General features: G+C 37.7%; 1 non-coding gene across 1 annotated transcript; it reads left to right on the forward strand.

The window, feature by feature from the left end:
* Window positions 1-14,185: 14,185 nt before the first annotated feature.
* Window positions 14,186-14,292, forward strand: LOC145037992 (small nucleolar RNA R71). Its single transcript, XR_013679097.1, has one exon. It is a non-coding gene; the product is annotated as a small nucleolar RNA R71 (small nucleolar RNA).
* Window positions 14,293-17,354: the final 3,062 nt, after the last annotated feature.

The following is a 17,354-nucleotide window of genomic DNA, read 5'->3' on the forward strand; positions in this document are numbered from 1 at the left end:
GAGGTGGTCGAGATTGTCTGGGGTTAGATTCCGGAGATGTTTGGGTCTATTAAGACTGCCATGATGGAATATTTTGATGACATATATGCATCCCTAGTTGAGATGGTTGTCGTAGCAGCTACAGCAGTTATAATAGCAGTAAGGGGAGGAGTCACTCGGAGCTTCCAATACCGAGACTTCGATAACACAAATCCCCTGACTTTTGATGGGACTCAGGATTTGATCATATCCATGAGGTGGATGTCTGACATGGAGTGATGTTTCTTCACGTGATCATGTCCTACTAACCAAAAGGTCATATTTTCCCTAAACTTGATGAGGTCTGGGGCAAAGGACTGATGGAGATTGATGACGGGTCATATTCAGATGAACAGAGAGTTGCGGTTACTTACGAGCAATTTAGTGATATGTTTCTAGCTCTCTATATCACACGGGTCGAGCGCGAGCGGTTGTAATAGGAGTTCTTGGATCTGAGATAGGGTACCGAGTCGGTGATGAAGATCACACACATGTTTACCGAGAGGGTGATGTTTTTCTTGGAGTTTGCTTTTGAGCAGGCTCAGATGACATGATATCTGAGCGTGCTCAAGACTGACATCTGTCAGTTTGTTACAACCCAACGATGTGATACACTGCTAAAGTTACAGGAGGTCGTTAGGTGACATGAGTTCGAGATTGAGCTGCAGTTAAGGGAGCAAAGGCGGGCCCTAACACAGTCACAGTTAGCGCCAAAGCGGTCTAAAACCGTTGATACCAGTTCTGGGGGACAGCTAGGTTGCACTTGTGGGCAGTGCAGGAAGGCTCATTCAGGGATTTGCTGATTAGGGAGCGGGTGCCACAAATTGTAGGAAACAGACTCCGCTCTCAGAGTCATACTTTGTTACCATTGTGAGCAGGTGGGCCATATGAAGGCCAAGTGTCCCCTACTAGCCACCAAGCCAGCGCAGGATCCCGTGTCGGCTACACTGAGGATTACTGACAGGAGGCAGGGTAGAGCGGAGCCTCCGAGGGCTCAAGTACATGCCTTCTAGCTCACAACAGAGGAGGCCAGAGCGGCACCAGATGTGGTTACTGGTATGTTTTTATCCCTTATCTTACTGATTATATATGTTTTATGCTTATCTGTTTGTACCTGTGATTAGGTACGTTTTTAGTGAACTCCTTGCCTATATTGGTTTTATTTGACTCCGAGGCGAGTCGGTCTTTTGTGTCTCAGACATTTAGTATGGAGTTCAGTGTGCTAGTAGGAGAGCTAGAGTGTCCGTTGTGAGTCTGTATGACCAACGAACACAGAGTTTCCGCTTCTTTAGTTTATCGAGGATGTGTGTTAGAGATCTTCAAAATGTCGTCACCGATAAACTTGATTCCGATTCTCATGGGGGTGTGTGTGTCATCGTGGGTATAGACTGGCTTATTCGCTTCAGTGCCATGATTGACTGCGAGGGTCGACGAGTGGTTGTTCGAACCCCAAGTGGGGGAGAACTGATTGTCTATGGCAAGGGTACCAGACTGGGATCAGGGTTTTGTTCAGCTGCCAGGGCTCGACAATACATTCAGCATGGGTGTGTGGGTTATCTAACGTATGTGGTGGATACGTGGGTCAAAGATTAGGTTTCAATATTAGAGGTTCCAGTGGTCAAATAGTTTGTTGCCATATTTCTGGAGGAATTGCCCGGAGTGCCTCCGGAGAGGGAGTTCGAGTTTAGGATCGACCTAATGCTAGGTGTAGCCCCTAGTGCCAAGGTGTCATACTGGTTGGAACCACCAGAGATGCAGGAGTTGTCATCATAGCTACAGGAACTGTTGGGCAAGAAGTTCATTCGTCCGAGCAGTTCCCCGTAGGGAGCGCCGATACTCTTTGTTAGAGAGAAGGATGGTTCGCACCGGATGTGCATTGATTACCAGGAGTTGAACAAGCTGACAGTGAAGAACCGTTATCCAACCCCGATGATAGATGATCTCTTTCATTAGTTGCATGGTGCATCTTGGTTTTCCAAGATGGACTTGAGGTCTGGGTATAATCAGGTTAGGGTCAAAGAGGACGACGTGGAGAAGACCACGTTTCAAACTCTTAATGGAAATTACGAGTTCATGGTGATGCCATTTGGGCTCACCAACGCGCCATTAGTATATATGGAACTGATGAATCGAGTCAATAGATCGATGCTTGATCGCTCGGTCATCATGTTTATAGATGATATCTTGGTATACTCCAAGACCCAAGAGCAACATGAGGAGCATCTACGGGACCTATTGGGAGTTTTGAGGCGGGAACGACTTTATGCCAAGTTCTCGAAGTGTGAATTTTGGTTACGAAAGGATCAGTTCATTGGACACCTCATTAACCAGGGGGGATTTTGGTTGATCCGACCAAAATCGAGGTGGTTACGTATTGGGAGGTTCCAAAGTCTACCTTAGATATCAGGAGTTTTCTGGGATTGGCAGGGTACTACCGAAGATTGATACATGATTTCTCCAAGATTGCAGTACCTCTCAACTATCTGACGAGGAAGAGGGTGGATTTCCAGTGCGTCCCTGAGCAGCAGAGGGCGTTTGAGACCCTCCGACAATGTTTCTGCGAGGCTCCAGTATTTACAATACCGGAGGGAGTTGAGGATTTTGTGGTATTCTATGATGTATCCGGTTGGATTAGTGTCTACGTCCATAACTATAATTGGTATGTACTTGACCCAACTCGGCATGGTGCATTTGGGTTGCATGGCATTGAAAATTTTGGATATACCGTTTGCGAGAAGAGGACATTTGTGACATATTAATATATTATAAGTTATAATATATTAATATGAAATCATGTTATTTAATTAGTATTGATCAAGAATTAATTTGGAGTCAATTTAGTGATCAAAAAAGACTAATTAAATATATGGGGATTGATTGTGTAAATCATTCATTCTTATATATGTGGGCCTATGATCCATGATTCCTTATGTTGGGTTTAACCCATGTGGTGACCCATGGATACTCCTTAGAGGTTAAAACCCCTAAAACATAAAGAATGGGTAAAGTCATGAGTTACATGGTGTAACCCTAATAGCCACACTATATAAATACCCCATTGGTTGGTGAAATTGGAACTAGTGTATACACAAGAGGGCAAGCTGATTTCTAGAGTTCATTATCTCTTCTCATGGTTATTCCAAGTGTTGATGATGTTTTGTGAACCATTTGAGGTGACTGATGTGTGTAAAACCAACTAGTTTTAATCCTACTTATAAAATGTAAATTAATCACACAAAAGGTAGTAAACCTGTCTATTGATGGTATAGTTTTAGTAAGCAGGGTATCAAACTCAGGGAACGACTATTTAAACTAATGACTAAAATTATCTAATATTAACTAACAAATAATAAAAGAGATGGTTTTCTCTAGTTTTGCAAGAGTAGAAACTTACTAACTAATAATTAAACTAATTAACTAGAAATTAAGAAAGCAACGATTCAACTAAATTCAATTATGAAGGAAACTTCTGTTTAGGTTCAACTTAATTGATCCTATGGTTGATTTTATGGTAATAGTGCAATGGATTAGTTGTTCTATTGGCTACTGATTCAAGTGATTAGGTTCACATTCGCTACACTAATCCTTAGAAAACAAACTAACTCAAACAGTGGCTAATTGTCTAATTTATTTTAATTTCCTATGTTATTTATTCGGGTTAATTAAGACTTGTAATGGTCAACTAAATTGGTCCTTTAGTTAACCTCTTGTTGATGGTCATCACACAAGCTCACACGAGAATTTACCTATTTTCCTATTAATTCTAGTTTCACATTCGCTAATCCTAGTCATATAATAAAGTGGTCATATAAATTATCTGAGGTAACAATTAAGAGATGCTCATGTAACTTAATTCTCTTCCTATTAACAGAAAAATAGTTATCATTCACACATAAGGTTCTTTAACAAACTTAGATTAACAAAATTACCAATATAAAACTAATCCTACCATAAATCAAACCATAATATCAATATTGTCTCCCCAAACAGAAGTTAAGAGGTTTTTAGCTCATGATTGAGGTAATTGAAAGAACAAAAACAAAATCTATACGTCTATACATGATGGAAACAATAGATTGAATTGAAAGTAATTGAAATTGTCTTTAATATCCTTCGGAATTGGATTTAGGGTTGGATCTTCCTTCTCTAGGTCTTCTCTGACTTCTATTCGCAGCTTTTCTCCCCAAGGGTTCTCCAGAATTTTTTGTGTCGATCTGAAAAGTCGTTTTTATAGATTTGACCCGACTCGCCGAGTCTATGACCGACTCGTCAAGTCCATCCCTTACTTCTCGTGCACACTAAGTTAAGGAGTCTCTATCTTCTCGAATCTTCGTATAGACTCGTTGAGTCGACGATACGACTCATCGAGTTCCTTCCATTTTGTGGCCTTGTCTTCTCTTGATCATTCCAAATCTTCCCAATGAGTACTCCTGCTTCTTTTTGCTCCCAAACATTCTTTTTGGACTGAAAACACAATTCACACACTTTTAAGTATCTTTTGTCCATAATATGCAAATAAATAGTTAATAAATGATAAGAATTAATATTAAATTAAGGGCTATATATCCACATATCAAAATACCCCACACTTGACTTTTGCTTGCCCCCAAGCAAAACTGAATTTTAGCACATTAGATACACATAGGAAAACTCCAATTGAACCCAACAATTATGCCAAGACCGCAACGCATGCATTTGTGTGTAAAAATTTTCTTAAGGAACCCCCCAAACTCTATGTCACACCCCAAAACCGGATCGGCGGAAACGTTCAGGGGTGGAGGACGTCATGTCAAGTATCACGAGATATGTATATGGTAATCAAGTAATGAACAACCATTTAATTTAGAAAGAAAGTGTTTACAATGTGTGTTCACAAAACATAGAAGTCATACACAAATAACAAAACAAGACTTGAAGCTGCAATGTTCCATCTTCTAAATCCCCAGCACGAGCACCTGTCTAATAGTCTCCTAAGAATACAAGTTATTTGAAAGAGTTGATCAGCAATTAAGCTGGTGAGTTCATAAGATTTTAGTGATGTGAGTAAGTGTTGTGGAAAATGTATATGTAAAAGTGATGTAAGTTGTAACTTCTGTTTTGAAAAGTTCGCCTGTTCCTCTAGAAAATCCTATATTTCCTATTTGAATGAAAGTTAAATAAAATGACACTACAAGCCTTTCTGTGCGTACTAAGTGGGTACAAGTTATATGTACTCAGAGTAAACAAACAATCGATTGTGCGCATCTGCCCTAAGCTCACAACCCAACGGGGAACAGAAAGTAAGGCGGATAGCACACATTCCATTGGTTGTTAGATCGTTGTCATATATAACCATGGTGTATTCACTTGTTACTCATGAAGTTATTTGTAATGGTTGCTTTATATCTAATGAAAAGTTCTTTAAGAAAACCTATATTTCTTATAGTAAAATAATGACTACGGTGACTACTTTTATAATAGCTTTGTTTATACTACTATATATAATCTGATACCGGGTATAAAGTTAATTGAGTGAATCTGCCCTACGCCCACAATCCAATGGGAACAGGAAGTGAGGCAGAAAACACACCGTTAACTATCTATTGGGCATTATTTTTATATATAAACATGGTGTATAAACTAAGGTGTTATAGAGTTACTCACCTAAAGTCTCTAAAACTGTATTGGCTTAATAAAATGGATTAAGCCCTTATCTGGGAAATCTCGAGTTTTTGTTTACCAAAAGTATTGACTTTGAAAGGTAAGTTTTGTACTAGAAAAATTGTGCTTCGACTATGTGTCCTATAACCTGATCCATACCTGGTATCCTTATGATGACTTAATGTATACTAAGCATAAATATATATAGGATCGGGTAGATAATAGATTGAGTGAACTTGTTCCAAGCCCCAAACCCAACGAGGACAGGACATGAAGAGAAGAGCACACATCCTATTAGCTGTCAGAACCTATTGATATATATGTATCATGTGATGTATACATTAAGGAATCATAAGTCTATCATTATGGTCCTATCCTTTAATGGTAGCCTTCTACCAAGGCATCGTCTGTTCTATGCTAGACCCGACTTTTCCTTTGTCGATTTGTAAAAAGTATATTTCCCTAGTTTATAACTATCTTGACTAGAAAATAGTTCAACTTTCAAATGGTAATGTCACTTTATGAAAGTAATGGGAAAAGTAAGTACACATATGTCGCTTATAATGACATGCGGATGTGCTAATAACCTACAAACATATTTGTTTTATTATGGTCATAATGTGAAAGCTAGAACCGCTACTAAACACTATCAATGTAAAGAGGTTTAGGGAAACAAACGCGACCCCAACAATTCTTTGCAAGTTGTGAAATTCACATTAAAGTTATATGATCATGTATACCCAATATAAATATCACTAATGCGTTAGTGATTCATTGATATAATTAGATCCTTTTTGTGTGTTCTCATGCTATAGCAACCTAACATGTTTGTTATGTTCTGTTCTGGTACTGTTTGATTCTCTTCATTGTTTGTCCTGTTATGGTATTGTTTTATTCTCTTCACTGTTTCTTCTGTTATGGTACTGTTTCTTTGTGTGCTTAATAGTACTAGAAGTAATGAATAGCATTCTCCTAAACTATACTTATAATAATTTGCTAATGTTCTACCTTGACTGTTACTGAAAAGACTCATTTATCTACTAAGTTATGCTTGTACTTTAAAATAGAGTTTTGTATAACTAAAAAGTCACATAACTTTTAAAAGAGTTTTGAAATGTTTTGACAACTTATAAGTAACATAAGTAACATTTTGAAAGATGTTTAACAACAAACATTTACACAATTATCATTGTGTTCAACCTGTATCCCCCCCTGGTTAAAATAGTTAAAATAGTTAAAAGATTCATTACGGGGTATGAACTCACCTGATGTGGGTGATTCAATCGGGTATGCGCGTACGGATGAGAAGTTCCACGAATGAAGTCCCGTGACACAATAAGTACTAAATGACATATAATGACACATATTGACATGAATATAGTGTTTATAAACTACTATATGAAAGGAAACACCTTCCGGGACTAGGAAACACCTTAGCTAGGTGTTGGATCACATGTGATTCTACAAACAGAAGTGAAATGGCACTAATTGGTGTTTACGATTTTGTAACCAACTCCACTTGAGTTTACGGTTGTAAAACCATGAGTTTACGGTCGTAAAGTCATGGTACTTTGACCATTTGGTGGTTTAAAGTCCATGAAGTCATTTTGAAGCATCCTAACTTCAATTCTTAGCCTTAGGAAGTGATTAGGGCAACATATCACCCCTTTATAGGGTTTACGGTTTTTGGACCATATGTCCTTGGGTTTACGGTAGTAAACCCAAATGGTTCATGGTCAAATGATGTTTTCAATTCTTAAACACTTCCGGGTAAAGGTCTAGGCTAGTTTCTAAGCTTAAGGAAAAAGTTATGGGGCATTATAACCTTCATTGGGGTGTTTAAGGTTTTAGGAGCTTCCCAAACCGTAAACACATCAACATGGGACATTTTTGTGGTTTTCTTGCGCTAAACACATCAAAGGAAGGTTCTAGGAAGGTTCTAGGTTTGTTTCCAAGGTTTGGCAAGAGTTTAGGGGACTTTTGCAACCTTTTTAGGGTTTACGGTCCAAGAAGATTCTTGGGCCATAAACACCTTTGATCATGGCTTTCTTGAGTGTTTTGTTGGTGTTGCTTCTAAGCTTGTTCAAAGGTCTAAAGGGACATTGGGCGCATTTTTGCCACATTTTTATTGTTCACGGTCTAAGAAGATCTTGGGCCGTGAACACCTTTTCTTTGGGGATTTTGGATGATTTCATGATGTTTAACACTTGACCTTAGAATATTAGGGCTAGAAACACTTACAAGTTGAAGATCAAGAAGGAAAATTCGGATGGTACTTGGGAGGCTTTGAGTTTGGATCTTGGAATTGTGAAAAAGTGAGAAAAATAACCAAGACTCACTTATATAGTCATTAGGGTTTACCGTCCAAATACCATTTGGGCCGTAAACTCAAACACTTAGAGTTTTTGGAACCTAATTGATGCATAATAAACACTAAGGTATCCTCTCTCCAGTTATCTCTTGAAGTACTAACTTTAAACCACTCAAACTTATTCCAAAAAGCTTGGAAGTTAGCAGAAACAGTTTTGACTTTTATTGAAGTGGATGGTTGTACATAATAGAAATTTTGGGGTTGCATACCCTAAATACTCACAATCCTCATAAACATTGGCCCGCTTTTTCCGAACAATGCTCATTTTATGCATCCCTTCGAATCCATCTATAGAAAACCTCCTAACCTCAAGGTATTTTTGGTTGAGCAACTCAAGCATACATAAGCTAGACAATTACAATTTATGATACCACTATGGAGATCTTTGGAATTCTTCACTTCTTTGTTATTTGATCTTTGATTTCATTGAATTCACCACCTTGTTGTTTGATTTTTGGTATCTTCAACTTTTTAAATTTCTTCAGAATTTTTGATCTTTGAACTTTATACTTTAACCTCGATGCTCCAAAAATTCTTACAAACTTTTTCTTGTAATTCTCTCTCTTTTTTTTAACATGTAACTCACTTTTTTCACTCAAAACCCTACATGCTTAAGAAGGGGCGCTCAACTTCAACCTTTATTGGTTAACGATAATAATTTTCCTAGATACATTTCTGCTACACGATGCTAAACATATTGCATCCTTCAAACTAAGTGAGGTCGTGTTTTTGTCCCATGATTTCACTAGAATAAGGAAGCCACAAATGCACTAGAACGTATATAGGCTCAACTAGACATTTGGGTTTTCATGCAATCATCAACATAATTCTAACATGGAATCCTAATTACTTATACCAAAATTTTCTAAATTAAGTCCTAAGTAACATGTTTGATATGGAAGAGATGACATTTTTTTTAAAAATAGACCTAAATTAGGATATTAAATTCTAAATTTACTAAGATGTAACCAACCCCCTACCCCACACTTAATTCATGCAATGTCCCCATTGCATGTTATGCATGAAAAATAAAAATATGAAATATAGAGAGAATTGGAACAAACTCCCCTGGGGTAGCAGTCATGAAGGTGATTTTCTTCATGTAAAGCTCCAACTTTGAATGACTTTAGACGTGTGAACTGCTCATCCATGTCTCGGCCGTCATGTCGCATGTGGTCGCTCCAAATGTGCAGGAGAGATACTGGAAAATCCTCAGGAGATAATTATAAATATAGGGTAGCCAAGTGATGTAACGAATAACATGTAATCATCAGCCTTCTAGGTTGAAGAATGATGGGCTCGTCGAGTCTAGTAAATGACTCGTCAATTAATAGCGTGAAATGCATGAAATCGGGAAAAATATACTGGGACTCGTCGAGTCTGGTAACTGCACTCGGTGAGTTCTTGCTGGGTGAAAAAAATGAACTTTGATTTGTATCTAGCTTTTGTTGGACTTCAAAAACTTCCCAATGCTTCAGTAACCATTCACTCATGAACCTTTTTAGAACTAGAGTCAACACTTAGACTTAATATGTCGCCCTTTCTTGATTCTTTCCATTTTTCCTCACATTCTCTAGACTCTTTATGCTAGTATCCCTAATTCAAATTCTGAAAAGAACCAAAGGAATTAGAACATCAAGCACATAATTCAAATCCTAATTCAAAGTTTAAAACACACCAAACAAATAAAACAAAATAAAAATAAATTGTTCAACAAAACACAAATAAAAAGAACTAGTCATCATCCTCTTCCTCATCATCGTCCCCTCCATGCATAACTCCACTTCCTCCAGCTCCACTCCGCCTTGCGTTAATGACCTTGTCCCAAGATGGGATGTAGGTGAAGTTACCCCCATCAATGTGTGGAATATGAAAATGATCAAAAAGCCGAACGTGGGATTTGTTGTTAAAATTTATACCCCTCGCCATTAGGTCTTGTAGCCGCCTCATCTCGACATTGTATCAATCCATTGGTACTTCGTAATTGTCCACCAGAATCACCGATGGTTCCTCTTCCACTTGGCTCACATCTTGATCGAACCCTCCGTCCCGGTGCCTCGGCCCGATCACGGGATCGTCATTGGGAATAGCATAATGTCCCCCACCATAATCCTCAATAGTTCTCGTCCTCCGAAAAAGAATAGGATTAAAAGGAGGGGTCAGAATCATCGTCATGAAATTCCAAGCACCATGAGTCATCAACCCATAAGAGTGGGCTAAATGTGTCATGAACATACCCCCGTTAAGTTTTTAGGTTTTTTGGTCCTTGACCGCCCCTTCAACCAAGAATGAAGCCAAGAACCATGGTGTGTTGCAAAAAGTATTGGGTGTAATGATGCTCCAAAGATAAAAGACATCAAGGCTACAAACCTTGTCATCATCCTTTCGTTGATTGATAGTGTTGCAAATAAGGCGGTGAATAAGGCAGTGAGTGGGTGATCGTATGCTTCCCTCTTGAGCGGATTTGGGAATGTAAAGTTTGTTGGCAATGGTCTTCCTCCAACTTGTGCTTGTGACACCATCCGGGAATACCTTATGGCAATGCTCCAAAAAAGTACCAAATGCAGCCGTGTGATTCAAGTTTTGGTCATAAATTCCCAACCTCCAAGCTAATTCAACCATAGAACATTTGTGAACCTCACCCCCAAGACAGAAAGTGATGTAATCAGGGCTATAATAATCATACCCACCCCAAAAATGTATTGTGGAGAAAAATTGCAAGCACAATTCTCGATAGACCGGCTCCCGGATACGAAACAAATGACTCCAACCATCACACGTGATTGACACCCCATCTTGAGTAAATTCCATAACAAGGTATGGTGCCAACTCCTCTTCGTATCTTACGTTCTGTAGCCATTCCCAGTCAATCGTATTGGGAACACAAATCTCCTTTTTCCGGATATCTGCAAGTTTCTTCTTCCACCTAGTCATCGTGGATTGGGACTTGATTCATGGAAAGTTCAACCAAAGTAAATCTTCTTGCCTTCCTCGTAAGCTCTGACCCCGTGAAAACATGGTTCCTGCAAAAAAATAACAAACAATACAGAAAACACAGAAACACATTAAAACTAATAAATTTGGGTTTCACGACTGGACTTGTCAAGTCCATGAACAGACTCGGCGAGTCCGATGAACTGCGCGAGTCAGTCGGCGGGTCTTGTAAAATTCAACCATAAAAACTGAAAATTAGTCCAAGGGTTTGTCCAGGAATGTGTATAAGGCATATTAGTGCAAGAACATTCATCCAAAACACCATAATTAAGTAAAAATCAAAACCCTAAAATTTCTAAAATTTTAAAAACGGGTGTTCTATCAAATTGATACTTTCAAACATCTAAAAATCATGACTTTAACAGAAATAAAGAAGAAATTAAGTACCTTGCTTGAGGAAATTCGAAAAATGGGAAGAAAATTGAAAAAGATTGATGAATGCTTGACAGAGAAAGAGGTGCACGGCAAATATGTGGCTGATACTATGTTTCAAATTAGGGTTAAAACTCTAGTTTAACCGGATGTAAAAAAAAGTTTTTATTTTTCAGTAAATAAGGTTGACTCGTCGAGTTGGGGTCAAACTCGTCGAGTCTCATTGTGAATGAAAGGTATACGAACTTGAATAGACTTGTCGAGTCAGCTTCCTAACTCGCCGAGTCACTTGCAATCTAAAAATATATCATATGATTTTGTCATTCTTTTTGCAAAAATAATCAATCCACCCCACACTCAGACCATGCTTATCCTCAAGCAATAATTGTTTTGATGATTTAGAAGACGAAAACAGAAAAATCCTAAGAAAAGCAAAGAAAAACTAAAACGGAAATGATAAAGGAAAAAGAAAGCAAACTCTCATAACGGGTTGCCTCACGCCAAGCGCTTCTTTTTGAGGAGTCTTTAGCTGGAATCCCTCTCGCTCTACGTTTCTTCGTTGTTCTTTATCTGGAATTCACGCTTAATCTTTTGCGGTTTATACTTTGTCTTATAAGCATGTATCTTCCTCTTACATGCGCGTCGCAATTCTTCTTTATTTTTCCTTGTAGCATCCTCTTCAATTGCATGCTTGATCCATTTCCCAGCCTTCATTTTCTTCACCCCATTCTCTAGCCCCATCTCTTGTACTTCTCCTTCTTCAAACTTAATTAGTTCATAATTGGAAAAAACTCGGGCTCGAGGTTTGACTAACTTGATCTTTCTATTAGTCGTACGTGACTCAATGGATGAGTTATTACTATCATCATTCCAAGCCCGTGCATTCTCCTTTTCTCCCAAGCTTGCCTCCTTATCAAGTCGAAATTCTTTATCTCATTGTCTCATCGTATCAAGGTAAGCTACTTGAACAATTTGGAAGTCACAATAATTTTTAACAATTTCGCCTTTTGCTACTGGACCTTCTAAAGAATCTGGAAAAATCTGCATAGGAAAAAAACTGGTAAATAGCAGGTCAAGGTTGTCCTCATTTCTGGGCTTTTCGACTGGACTCGTCGAGTCTATCGATGCGACTCGATGAGTCTGTGCGTATTCCATAAACCCCATTGTTTCTTCTTGTAAAAGTGCAAGCTCTTTTTCTAGTAGTTCGTCATCCAAATGAATGGAGGAAGCTTCTTCTTTTCTTGTCGTCTCATGCTTAATATTTGTGTAGCCTTAAACACTGCTGATTCATCTCCTACCCTTAATGTTATTGTGGACTCGCATACATCTATCAATGCACATGCGGTATTCAAAAATGGTCTCCCCAAAATAATTGGAATTTAGGGGTCTTCTTCCATGTCAAGTACTACAAAATCCACGGGAAATAAAATTTTGTCAACCTTGATGAGAAGATTTTCACAAACACTTCTTGGACGAATGATTGTCTTATCTGCTAGATGGATCTTCATATTAATCGGCTTCAGCTCCGGTAAATTCAACTTCTTGAAGAAATAGTATGACATTAGATTAATACTTGCACCCAAATCGGTCAATGCCTGAGTAGCAATTTTGTTTCCAAATTGGCAAGGAATCGAGATGCTCCCCGGGTCGCCTTTCTTTCCTAGTAGCTCATTTAACATTATCTCAGCAACTTCAGCCATATCTTTTCTAGCGGAAAAGAGGCCTTTAAGCAGGTTTACATATGTAGGCATTTGAAGAATTGTTTCAACAAATGGAATGTTGACTTGAAGGGCTTTAAAATGTTCCATGAAAGTTTTGTATTCCTTAGACTTTTCATCAGGTATGGCTCGAATTGGATATGGCAGAGGCGGCCTATAAGGCATTAAAGAAATAGCAGTTTTGTCTTTATACCATGGACTCGTCGAGTCCATTAGAGGGACTCGGCGAGTCATGACGGGTTTTGTTGAACTCGAATCTTCTGTCTTTTCTGATGCTCCTTTGCTGAGACCTGTTGTGCAGGGGTCAGAGGAGTGAAAATTTCCCCAAAACTAGTTGTTATAGCATTCACATTCTCCATTCTCGGTTTTACTTGGAAGTTCACCCGGTCTTATTTGATTGATTTGTTGAGCAAGTTGCCCCAGCTGTGTCTCAATGTTGTGGATGGATGCTTGTTGGTTTCTAAGCATTGTTCTTGTTTCTTGGATTGCAGCATCATGATCATTATGTCTCTTTTCTGAAGCAGCTACAAACTTGGTAAGCATCTCCTCCAAACTTGGTTTTCTTTCTTGTGACGGCTCCTCCTTTTGGTAAAAACCTCTTCCTTTTTATTTGTACTTCTCCTCCTTAGCTTTCTTGTACTCATCATATGGGAGCCACTCTTTCTTTGGTTTTTGCCAATCTTCATCATATCAGTCTCCACTTGAGTAGCTCACTTGCACCTTCTTATTTCCACTTTCATCCAAGTCATAGTCTCTAATAAGATGAGGTCCATTGCAGTTCTCATAACCCACCTAAATAGCATGTATCATTTGATCCATTTTGTCCATCCTCCTATCCAAGGTTTTCAACATAGCCACGACTACTTACAAATCTTCTGAAGCTGCATAGGTAGCCCCCCTTGTCACATCATTTCTTGGATTATGGTATTCTCTATAATGCTTAGAGAATTCTTCAATTAGCTGTTTTATCACCGCAGGTGCCTTCTTCGTGAGTGGACCTTGCGAGTCAAGTAATTGCCTTGTTGTAACATTTACTCCATCATAAAAGATGGAGACTTCTTGTTGACTATTAAGGTCATGATGTGGGCAATTACTTAGTAGGATCTTGTACCTCTCCCATGCTTCATATAGTAACTCTCCAACTTCTTCTTCATAGTTAGCTATGGCTTTCTTTAGCTTAGATATCTTGGATGGTGGGCAGAATTGATCAATGAACTCTTCTTTCATCTGGGCCCATGTAGCGATGAATCTGGGGGGCAGTGACTTGAGCCAATCCTTTGCAGCACCCTTCAATGTACACTACTAGAAAAACAGCCTTTTACGACGCTCATTGCGCGTCGTAAAAGGCTCAGACGACGTGCAAATGCGTGTCAAGGAAGGCCCTGTCATAAAGAGAGACGACGTTCATTTACGACGCTCATTTACGACGCGCAATTACGACGTGCGTTTACGACACGCAATGCGTATCAAGGAAGGCTCTGTCATAAAGGAAGACGACACGCATTCGCGTGTCGTAACCTTACGATGCGCGTGTTAATGACACGCAATGCGGATCAAGAAAGCCCATGTCAAGAAAGGCCATGTCATAAATGAAGACGACACACATTTTTGCGTATCGTAAACTTAAATGTTTAAAAAAAATAAATTTATATATTTATTAATTTTTAAATTAAATTTGCATTTAATTTCTCATAATAGAAATAAAATACCATATACAAAAAATACAATCCATTGCATAATATAAAATAAAATTTCATACTCAAAAAATAAAATAAATTGCACAAATTATAATGTCATACAAAGAATCATTCAAATGTTAAACAAAAATAATACATTGCTAACATGGGTTATACATTCCTATAAAACTAACAAATAATCATACAACTCTGTTTGTTACTGGAAAGGAATGTCAAACATGATTACAAGTCTCCCTTAATCTTGATTACTCACCTGCTTAAGTAGAATGTTGTTGTTGAGAAGGTTACCTAGCAACAGAGAAAAACACAACACCTCTCCCACAATCACAACATCATTTACAAAGAAAGGGTTGTCAATTACTTTCATTAAGACTTTCATTCAATCACAAAAATATTAAATAAAAGGGTGAAAAAGTAACTTACTTTTGATAGGTTGATCTCCTTTACAGCAAACACAGCTAAAGCATTGAACAAGACCATATTTCAAAATTTTATAAATATACAAATCATGATACCTGATATTGGAATACACACTTTGAGACATGAATTAATACGATTAGATTAACCTGGATACATAGGAAGTAAAGATGGAAGGTGCCAAAACTCCGGGGGCATTGGGTTGGTTCATTCCCACTCGCACACACCAAGCCAGAACTCCACTTAATCCAGCACCAAAATAAGCCTGCATTCAGAAAGCTGCAGGGGTGAGTCACAATTTAAGAATCTGTTAAAATTTGAGGAATAACATGTTCAACCAAAACAATATTAGAAAATAGGGTTAAATGTGAAACATAGGAATGTAGTAATTATCAAGGTGCTGGAATTCTTGAAATCTAGATTATTTGCTTGTTTGTACATCCAGAAAATTTTATCACAAACATAAATCATGTTATCAACTTTCTAAAGAAGTATACCAAGACATTTGTAGGAGAAGAATACTCTCAATAAGATAATTTAATTAAAAAAATGTAATGACAATGATAATGAGCTCATACCTGTGAAGTAGTGCAGAATGCTCATCATCATATGTATAAAGCTCATACTGCTTTGCAAAAGCATTTCCAAGTCAAATGACCCAATCAATGTCTTGAACAACATCCAAAGTTTTTGCAAGAAACTGCAAACAAAAAAAGAAATAAATAACAATGGCATGAAAAGTAAAATCGCTATCCATATGAATTATAACACATACATTGATTGTCATATCATCCTACGTTTCTTGATAATTAAGGTATTCTTTAAGGTCTTTAGTGTGACTGACAGCTTTCATTTTTGGAATCTAGAGCTTAACAAAACAATATATAAGTTAGAGTTTGGTCAAAGCATCATAACTAATCCAATTCCAAATACATTAAAAAATAAAAATAAATAAAGATTATTGCAATAGATGCAGGAATCTTGATTCTTGGCCTGCAAACTATATAAAATCAGAAATAAAGACAAAGTGGAGCTTTAATCTTACCTTGAAAACAAACCAAAAATCAAGAATATACCATTCAAACCCAAGCCCATACATCTGAAACTAGAGCTCTTTCAGCACATACATGAGCATGTGCAACATTCTCAACATATGTGAAATCATACATGTTTGTTCCATCCCCTATAATAAACCGGTAATCCAAAAATCAACCAAAGAACGTAAAAATTAAAATCAGTTTCAATTAAATAGAGACTCATTAAAAACTTATATTATCGAATTTCAGATTACCTTTGATTTCCCGGCCCTTGCTGCAGCTAAAGATGGAACAAGCAACTTATCACTAGGGCCAAAATATTATTGGATAGTCAGCCTTTGAATATTATTAGTGGTGTTGTAGATGAGATCTTGACACTTTCCCCAATCCACTAGGCCACCACGAAAGAAAAGATTAAGAGAGTGGAAACAAAGTTGAACTAGAAAATACGAAAAAATATCAAAAAGTGGAAAAACAAAGAGAAAATGTAACGCCTGTGTTTCCGGGCTTGCCATTTTTAGCAATGTAATGGTCTAGGTTAACCTTTGTAACCCGTTTTGAAATAATAAGATTGTATTATTTGAGTATTATGTGTTTTGTGCTTAATTGCTTGATTATGTGGTTTGATTAATTAAGAATAAAAATAAGCGTCAAAATTTAAGTGTAAAATAAACTTGATATCTTTAGATAATGTTGTAGTAGTTGAAACAAGGTTTCCGAAGATATAAAGAATGCCGAAATCCGAGTTATAACGAGGAAGTTATGACCTGTCGAAGTTTCGCGATAGAACCGGCAACGCTGATTAACGTAAAAAGGCGAAATTTACGTTAGAGCAATATTTAGCCTTAGTGATCTAAATGAGAATCGAAGATCTCGTTGTTAGTATCAAAGCGATAAAAATTTAGGCAAGAACGGACGTCAAACGAAGAAGTTATGAATTTATAACGAAAGTTTCTGTCCCGGCCTATTAAAGATAAATAATAAAAATAAAGTCAAAATTAGCCAACGGAGTCTAAACGAAAGTTGTAGAGCGTAGTCTCACCTTTCCGTGGATATAAAGAACATCGAAAACGGAGCACGTATGCAAAAG

Source organism: Lactuca saligna, chromosome 3 (genome assembly GCF_052625555.1).
Source record: "Lactuca saligna cultivar CGN05327 chromosome 3, ASM5262555v1, whole genome shotgun sequence".
In the NCBI taxonomy this organism is placed as follows: Eukaryota; Viridiplantae; Streptophyta; class Magnoliopsida; order Asterales; family Asteraceae; genus Lactuca; species Lactuca saligna.